This window comes from Gordionus sp. m RMFG-2023, chromosome 1 (genome assembly GCF_954871325.1).
Source record: "Gordionus sp. m RMFG-2023 chromosome 1, tfGorSpeb1-WG-v2, whole genome shotgun sequence".
Classification (NCBI taxonomy): domain Eukaryota; kingdom Metazoa; phylum Nematomorpha; class Gordioida; order Chordodea; family Parachordodidae; genus Gordionus; species Gordionus sp. m RMFG-2023.
This window is the reverse complement of record NC_088775.1, coordinates 3573521-3583464: the sequence shown is the minus strand read 5'-3', so window position 1 is coordinate 3583464 and position 9944 is coordinate 3573521.

The window sequence follows — 9944 nt, the reverse complement described above, 5'->3', positions numbered from 1 at the left end:
ATATATTTTTCACCCTCGATTATGTCAATACCTTTAGCTACTGGTTGCATGATCTAATTTTTAAATTGTAAATTATTTATAAGACATTGATTAAAATTTACACTACAATATTCTTTTATAAAATAATGATCTTGTGATGTAATTCTAAACAATTTTAATTCATCACATAACAAATCGAATTCCAAAGGCATTTCATTTATAATAAGTGATAATATTGTAGATAAAGATGTATAAAAAGAACCCCATCTTGTTACAATGGGATATGGCAGCTGAGAATGATTTCGTTTTTTAATTTGTTCAGCTGGTGGTCTAGATTTGTTTTGTGTATTCCATAAACGTTGGCATTTAGATATAGCTGAACGCCTCTCCAATTTAGTCATATCAATCCTATGTACTGTTACACCAATATAGGAGCTATTATTTATATAACAAAAGATAACCAAATGTATTGTGTGCTTTAGCAAAAAATAAATATAATATTTACCGATTAAATGCTGTCCAACAGTCAGCTGTTGTATAAACAAAATTAGGCTCTAATAATTTTTCTATCAAAATATCCTTCATTTTAAGAAAATATTTAAATATTCTTGAAGTTAAAGTTGTGCATATAATTTTCAGATTAGGTTGCAGAGTGTTTATTAGCTCAATAAAATCTTCATCATCTTAGGTTGAATAAGGATGATTTCCATTTTATTATATATTTAATCATTTGTGAATCAAATTTATCTTGGCTGATAACTTTAAGATTTGATTTTCCACCAAAGTTAATTTGAGTTTGTTTTAACTTTTTTGATGTGGGTGAATTTTTCTTATTATCTATAGTTTGTTTAATATTTATGGATTTGGTTATGATGCTTTCTCTATAGATTTATATTTTATATTTAAAAATATTAAAAATTCTTATAAAGTTAGTTCAATTAATTATTCTATATAATATTGGGTAAAACAAAATCATGTTACATATTAAAATTATAACTATTTAAGACAAGTTTATTCCTACAGATATATGTTTCCATAGATTAACTGTGGATGGACTTAGATGCTGAAATATATTTTTTATTTGGAAGACAAAGAAGACATTTGACAATAATATTAGTTGTATCCTTCTCTTTGTGGGATTCGAAATATTTTCCAAGGCCAAGGCAGGACCATTTTTTTTTGCAATTCTTGTAGAAGGAGAAGGTGTAATTTCTACATCATCCTGAACTATTACAATATCACCTCATCAAATGATAAATCAGACTAAGAATTCTATTGTATTCTGCGAAGAAATAAAAAAATAACACTTATTTAGATTAGGAGGAATAGAAATTTCTACTAACATATTTAATAAATAAAAAAATTATTTTTACAAGTTAAAAGAAAATTCATCAGACAATAAAGTCAAATCTATGATTTGAAGTGTAAAATACGTCATCGGGGATTAATTTATTATGCATTAGCGATTACTCCATTGTACCCATGACATCTAGTCCCCCAGTCCCCCTCTTCGAAAATCCATTTATCATCGAACCCAGTTGATCTCCCCCCCCCCTCCCCATTGGTTGAACAGCCCTCATTCTTGGCCACGATCATTTCAAAATATATTATATAGAAAATATAATACCCCATAATAAAAAATAAAAAAATTATAAATAAAATCCGTAAGATGGTGTAATATATTTAAAATTTAGTTTTTAAATTAAGAAATCGTATGAATTATAGTAGCCTGGGATTAATTTATTTGGTAAAAACTTATATAATCATAAAAGTTAGAAAAAAATTTGAAATTTCCATCATTATGACAATAATCTGTTACAGATTAGTAACAAATTGTGTTTTCTTAATCAATTTAAATATTATATTAATATTACCTTTTCTTTTTAGTATCACTTCTATTTACCGAAATCAATTTATATTACTTTTTGACAAAATGTTTACTTGAGGCGATAAATTAATACCGAATATATATAGTATATTATATAAATATTGCGATATAAGTTTTATATCTTATTAAAAAAAATCATATTATTTTTTAGTTTTATAATATATTCATTCCAGATCAATATTATTGACTTCTTGAGGCGAGTGAAATTTTCTACACAGACTAATCACCATTCTACAAGCTAATTTCTCCCAATACCGACTAATAGAGAGACTATAACAATTCACATGGCAAGACCTTCCTTGCTTTTAAATATAATCAATATATATAAAATCTTTAAATCAATTAAAGATAACAATATTCCACAAATCTTATAATTTTGATAAAAATATTAGAAGGCCTCTTTCTTGCACATAATTAATCTTAAAAATATGAATTAAAAGCCAGGAGGATCGATAATTGTTAAAAAATATAGGAAAATTTATTAAGTTTGTCCATTCTCAGATTACAAACCTATCACAATATAATGATTTTTATCTTGCAATCTGTTAATGAACGACTATGGCTAACGAATTCTTTAATTTTTAAAAATGTTTACAGCTCGAATGTATACATATGTCACATTCCAAACTTCTTATTCACTAATCCTATTTTAAAAATAAACAATTTCCCTTTTTTTTAAATTATTTCTTATCTTGGGTAAATTAGGATATAAAGGGTCTTACTCATTTTTTTTTTGCCAGACCATACAAATGTTTTTTGTAGGAATCTGGTTCCGGTCTAATTTAATTACTAATTTAGTTTAGGATATTTATGTAATAAATAAGGAAATTCAAAAAAAATAAAACATAAAAACGGAAGTGGGACTTCAAGTATCTAAAAAAAACAGGCAAGATTATTTGTTATTATTAGTTTCTAATTTTCGAGTTTTATAATGATAACAATTTTATAATAAAATTGGAGAAAACTTTATTGTATTATTATAATTAATTACTTATATTGTTGCACAACAAGAATTATTTTAAGAAAGGATTTATCTCTGAATTAATATTACAGATTTTTCAAATTTTGATTAAAATTATAAATGTATTCTTTAAATATTCCAAAAAAATATATACATTAATTTAAATCCATCTTATATTTAGTTTACATTGTTATAGTGTGTGTTATATATATTTTCTCAACTCAATAACAGTTAATTTTTATATTTCATCTTTAACTATTTTATGATTATACTTGTGTCTCACGAGAAAATCTATAAAGTATCAAAACATTTTAATTAATATAGGGGCTAGTTGAACCACAGGACATGTTAGACATAAAATTAAGAATTTAAACCTTATCCTATTATAGATTTCAATGGTGTAAATCTGCGTATAAAATTATTTTAGCGTTCATATATTTGAATTATATTAACTTAAATTTTACCTTACGGACTTGTTATATTATTTCTTTCACTTAACATAATATTAATCTAATAGTTACAATGATTGTTATTTACTTTTGAAAAGTATATATATAGAATTTATTAGGTTAATAGTGAGTTAGTTATATTTTATAATAAATAAATTTAAAATAAAGTAATTTTGTATCGATATCTTTATAATTCTCTACTATATTAGCATTTAGAAGTAACTAATTATAAATTTTATAATTAATATTTTATCTTTGGCTAATTTATGATTATACTTGTATCTCACGAGAAATTCTATAAAATTATCAAAACATTTTAATTAAAATAGGGGCTAGTTGAACAATAGGATATTTCATACTTTATAATAAATTTTATATGTAAACTTTATCAAAATAATGTTTTAATTTATATATATATAATTTTATTGTATATTTAAAATATTTAAATCATTAAATATCAAGCTAACATCTTTGTGCATTATAAGGTTATAAATGTGATAAATATAGCAATATCTTAAATGAATTAATAAATAAATACAATTTAAATTTATTAAAATATTTATATTTAAAATTCTGCACAATTTTTATTAGTTATTATATAGATGATGACCGATTTGTGTATTACATCATGTAGTCTAAATGTTGGAATGATTGAAGTTGGGATTTTTATAGAAGGTGGATTCACCCTAAGTGCATCCCTAGCCTTCGAAAATGATGTTTGATTGTGCAAGTTGTATTATAAGGAAAGTTTTATATACTTTTTTTTATGTTATAACATAGATGATGATTTACTGATATTGCTTATAAAATGAGGTAAGATTTTTGGATATTCATTATAAAATTTTTGAAAAATATTTACTGGTCCTAGACAGTTTTAAGGATGGATTGTCAACAAAATTTTTATTAAATAAGAATTGTAAAATATGTCATCGGGGATTAATTTAATATGCATTTGCGATTAATCCATTGTAAGATGACATCTAATCCCCCAGTCCCCCTCTCCAAAAACCCATGGTACATCCAACCCAGTCGATCTCTCTCCCTCCCCAATAGTTGGACAGCCCAATTTTTTGGCTTCGACCATTTCTGGATATATTATATAAAAAATATAAAACCCAATAATAAAAAATTAAAATCATAAATAAAATCCCGTTAGATGGCGTGACATATATAAAATTTAGTTTTTAAATTAAAAATAGTAAAAATTATAGAAGCATAATTCTTTGCTATGGGATTAATTTATTTGGTAAAAACTTATATAATCATAAAAGTAAAAAAAAATTTGAAGTTTCCATCATTGAAGTTATGCGCTCCATTTTCAGTTTAGTCATTTTTTTTATTTAGATATTTGGGTTTTTAAAAAATATATTATTTTTTTTGACTCATTTTGTGTAAACTAACTAACTTATGTAAACATTAAAAAGAAAATTTAGGGTTTACATCATTATTTCTAAAAGTTTTGGATTTAATACCCATTATAGGGTAAAAAAAAATAAATAAAGTTTATGTAATAAATAATCAATTTAAAAATGTTGGAGAAAAGTCAGTCTATGAGGATAATTGCGGAGCCTAGACCAGAAAGCCAAGAGGATCGATTCATTTCAATATAATGTTTAAAAAATTTCAAAACAATTGTTAATTAAAGTTAAATTACCAAACACCTTGTAACAATGGCGTAGCTACGGGGGTGGTTTTCGGGTTTGGACCCCTCCCAGAGCAAATTTTTTTTTTTAGATTATACGATCAAAAGACATAAAAGTGACTTTGTATCAAATAAATACCATTAATATTTATATTTTTCTGGTTTTGATGTTCGTGAAAGGATATTATTATATTACTATTGAAATTATTATGGGTAGTATTATTATAAAGTCATTGAGAATAATCTACTAAATTATAATAACATATTATTCATGCATTTAAAAAAAATATTTATTATATATTGTCGAAAATGTGGTTTTTTAAGATAAACCCGGTCGAAGGCCGAGCAAAAGGGCCGAAGGCCCGTTAAAGGGGTCTGGGGCGAAGCCCCCATGATTTTATATGTATGGACCCCCTCTAAGGAAAATTCCTAGCTACGCCACTGCCTTGTAATATCTACCAAGAATTACTAAATGAAAATCGTGATATGATAAAGCCCTCGAAATTTAAAATAAATGCCTAATTTTAAATATATATAATCTTTTAAGTAAAAAGTGAATTTAGGATACTTGTCTAACTTTGCTGATCAAACTCTTGATATTTTTGAAAAACATGTTTAAATACCCATTGGTACAAAAGGTTGATAACAGCCCCGATTAAGTGATATCTCTTATTTTGTATACTCCCCTCATGATAGATAACATTAAATAAATATGCACAAATGATAATCCTACCCAATATAAGTATAGATAAAACTTGTAATTTAGGAGAATTGTTTGTCACAAGCACCCTTTTTAAACACAGATGGATTTAAAAAACTCACCGTTTACACCATCACCCAATTTTACTTTGGACCCATATTTTTAAACGGTAATTCGGATTACCAAACTTTTAACATAAAATAAATTTTTAAGAAAAAAGGTCATATACCCATTAATAAATTAATTTTTGGGAGTGACGGAGAATTGGGGATGGCATAGGCCTTGCGTAGAAATTTAAATTCAACACATCTTTTTTTGTACTGAACACATTAAATAAATTTTAATACATTTATTTAACTAATAAAGTAGGAGTTTAAAATTAAAAATTGTAAACATAATTATAAATTTTATTTTAAAATAAAGATGGAATATTATCTTTAAAAAATCAATTAATTTTTATCACCCCTACACCAACAATAATTGTAAAAAGTATAAATCATGTAATAAAATAAAAATTAGATTGGAAAAAAAAAAACTCCTTTACATATAATCATAAATGGAAAAAAAAAATGATATTAATTTAATTAGAGATCTGGACCGAACGGGTTTCGGGCCGGGTTCGGGGATAATTTTTTTAAAGAATCGGGTTCGGGCCGGGTTCGGGGATAATTTTTTTAAAGAATCGGGTTCGGGCCGGGTTCGGGGATAATTTTTTTAAAGAATCGGGTTCGGGCCGGGTTCGGGGATAATTTTTTTAAAGAATCGGGTTCGGGCCGGGTTCGGGGATAATTTTTTTAAAGAATCGGGTTCGGGCCGGGTTCGGGGATAATTTTTTTAAAGAATCGGGTTCGGGCCGGGTTCGGGGATAATTTTTTTAAAGAATCGGGTTCGGGCCGGGTTCGGGGATAATTTTTTTAAAGAATCGGGTTCGGGCCGGGTTCGGGGATAATTTTTTTAAAGAATCGGGTTCGGGCCGGGTTCGGGGATAATTTTTTAAAAGAATCGGGTTCGGGCCAGGTAGGGTATAATATTTTTAAAAAAAATATGGGGCGTTGGGTCGTGCTTTGGAAGTTTTTTAAAAAGAGAAGAGAAGAGAAGAGAAGAGAAGAGAAGAGAAGAGAAGAGAAGAGAAGAGAAGAGAAGAGAAGAGAAGAGAAGAGAGAGAGAAGAGAAGAAGAGAAGAGAAGAGAAGAGAAGAGAAGAAGAAGAGAAGAGAAGAGAAGAGAAGAGAAGAGAAGAGAAGAGAAGAGAAGAGAAGAGAAGAGAAGTTTCTAAATTTATCAATTTTATTTTGAATTTTTTATGTAAAATAAAAATATTTTATTTTATTAATATAGAAACTAGACGCTATATAATACATATCTTTTATTTTGAGTAATTATGAAAAAAAATTAATTTCTCTATTTAAATAATTTCGGGACGTACCGGGGTCGGCAAAACATTTTTTTAAAAAAATTTGGTATTCGGGATTATTTTTAATAAAAAAACTAACTTTTAAATATATTACGCCATCTAACAAATATTTATTTATAATTTTAAAATTTTTTTTATGGGGTATTTATATTTTCTATAATATATCAGTTTTATACATATTAAAAATTTATGAATTACCATCTCTTCCACATTCTATTTTATTTAGATAATTTTGAATTTTGGATAAATTTGATTAATTATAATAAAAACATTTTATATTTTTTTTTTAAACATAATTCAATAGGCTATAAATACAAATTAAATTTTACCAATCCCAATCAAATAATATATCAAAAATGGAATAAGATTGCAGTTCTTATTGAAAATAATTTTTATGTCCAAATAATTTATTAAAAATTACATGTTATATTTAAGAATAAACAACATTACAGCATTTATCAAATACTATACTACTACAACAGCTATATCAGAAAATCTTCCAGAATCTGATTCGTAGTATAAATTTCTATTATTATGTTTTTGTTACTTAGTGAGGAATTTTTTTTAAAAAAATTTTAAACTCATTAATATCAAGTATTATAAAAGCTATGAATTTTTGGGCAGTAAATTTATCAAAATGGAGTATGTTTTCTCCTTACCTCATTCTAATGCCTCATCCAATCGCATTTTTAGCCTGATGAGGACTGCCTGGAGAAAGGAGAGAAATTGGATTGCTCTAACAACATTAGAGACAGAGCTAATGGTTAAACAAAATCATAATATGTCATGACAGCAATTTTATAAATATCTCCATAACGACGGTAAACGTTAAGTTCCAGTATTTAAATCTTAAATTAGATATAATTAATATTATAACTATAAACTATTTAATTTTCCATATTTTTGTCATATTTATATAAAACCATATTTATACATTCGCATAAAAAAATTAATATATTTTATTTTGTTTATATTCTTTATATCTGAAAAGATCGTTAAATTTTTTTTATTATAAAATTAATATATTTTAATAAATAAAAATGTTATTTTATTAATAAAGATATTATTTTGAAAAAATTTGCATCATTTGATCAAATTATTTACTTTTATATATTATATAAATAAAGTAACTCCACTACAAAGACGTAGAAATTAAAACTAAATATAAAATATTAACTATTTTGAAAAATATTGCCTAATTTGAAATTATAAAACGTTACCGACTTTATCAATATTTATATAAAGTAATTATAAGAATTAATAGGGCGATAACTAAACCAATTCACAATTTTTAGCAATTTTTATATTTCTCCCGTAATTTGAAAATTTTGACCTTGCAACCTTGATCAAGAGTTAGAATAACCCCATGATCCTAGTATAAAATATATTATAATGATTCGCCACATAAAAGCATCATAATTTAAATAATAAACATAATTTAACCAAGAACTTGTATAAAATCATATGTAATAAAATGATATCTGTGAAGGAATGATTTAAAATGTATTATAACCATAAAAATTGAATAAAATATTAGTTAATTAAAATATTCGGATGTATAATTATTTAATAATTATGTGTGTAGAAGGACCTTGCATATAACCATGATCTTCTGGATAAGATCAAGACAATGAGTCAGATATCATAAAATGTCGGATTCCTTAGTTGATACCAGCGTCTAAATAAAAGGGGGGGGCAGGGATGGGGGGTTAGGAACAGTTAGCATCCTTTTTTTGCTATAATCGGGTTAGGATAAATTTTTTAGAGGTTATCTATTAAATTTTGAGATCAAATAGAACAAAATTTATTGCTGTAAAAATTAATACTTTTATTATAGACCTATTTATAATTACAATTCATCAACCATATCTATATAATGCAAACAATCATGGACATTATTTTCCAAATAAAACTTTCTGCTATCCTTTCAAACGTAATTTAAAAGGGTTTAGACATTTTCAGCAAGCTCATAATGCTATAATAACGAAGTCATTGAATGATAGGGGGAGGGGGGGGGGGGTTGTAATTGAATTTATTATCTAAAAAATAACTACTTTATATTCATAAAGATGTCGATAGTTGTTAGTAGAGATAAAATAATTTAAGTTATTATTTTTTAAATTTTCTGAAAGAGTATCATTATAAAATTAAAAGGGTCAAATTAAAAATAGGGAAACATCGCCGCCGAAGGCGTGCGATTTTTTAGGGGGGGGGGGTTGCATCCAGTGAAAATCCTGTCATGTAGACGCTGGTTGATACATCTATAGATAAGTTTTTCTTTGAATATTAAGAGCCTGTCCGAATGCCTCAACAAAAGTCGCCGAATCTAGAAAAAGTTGTAATCGATATTTTAGCGGTCAATTGGAAATGGGGAGAGTTAAGATATACCAAAAAAAATTAGTTGGTTTTTCGTAGATTATTATCTAAAAGAAAACGAGTTTCTTTAATAAATTAAATTTTTCGATTTATTATAAAGAATAATATATTCCTTTTCCAAAACTAACGGATAGTAAGGATTTCAAAAATATTTTTTTTCCTTCATATTCAAGCACGCTAAAATCTGGACTAGAGGATTTTTCTCCTTCCGGTCTACGCCCCCCCATACTTTAAATACTTTAAATGGGCATGGTCGGGTTTTTATTTAAAAAATATTTTGAACATATGGGCGGGTGGCGAGCGGCGAGCGGCGGGCGGCGGGCGGATTAAAAATTTTTTTTAAAGTGATGGGCGGGTGAGTTTTCGATATTATTCAGGGGAAATGAGAGGAACAGACTTGTTATTTATTAAAAATAATAGTTTTATTTCATAATATTGCATTATTATATATATGTTTAATTAAAAAAATACATTTTAAATAAATAAATAGGGAACCAAACCAGCTCGTTAAAATAATTTTTAAACATTAGGCGAGC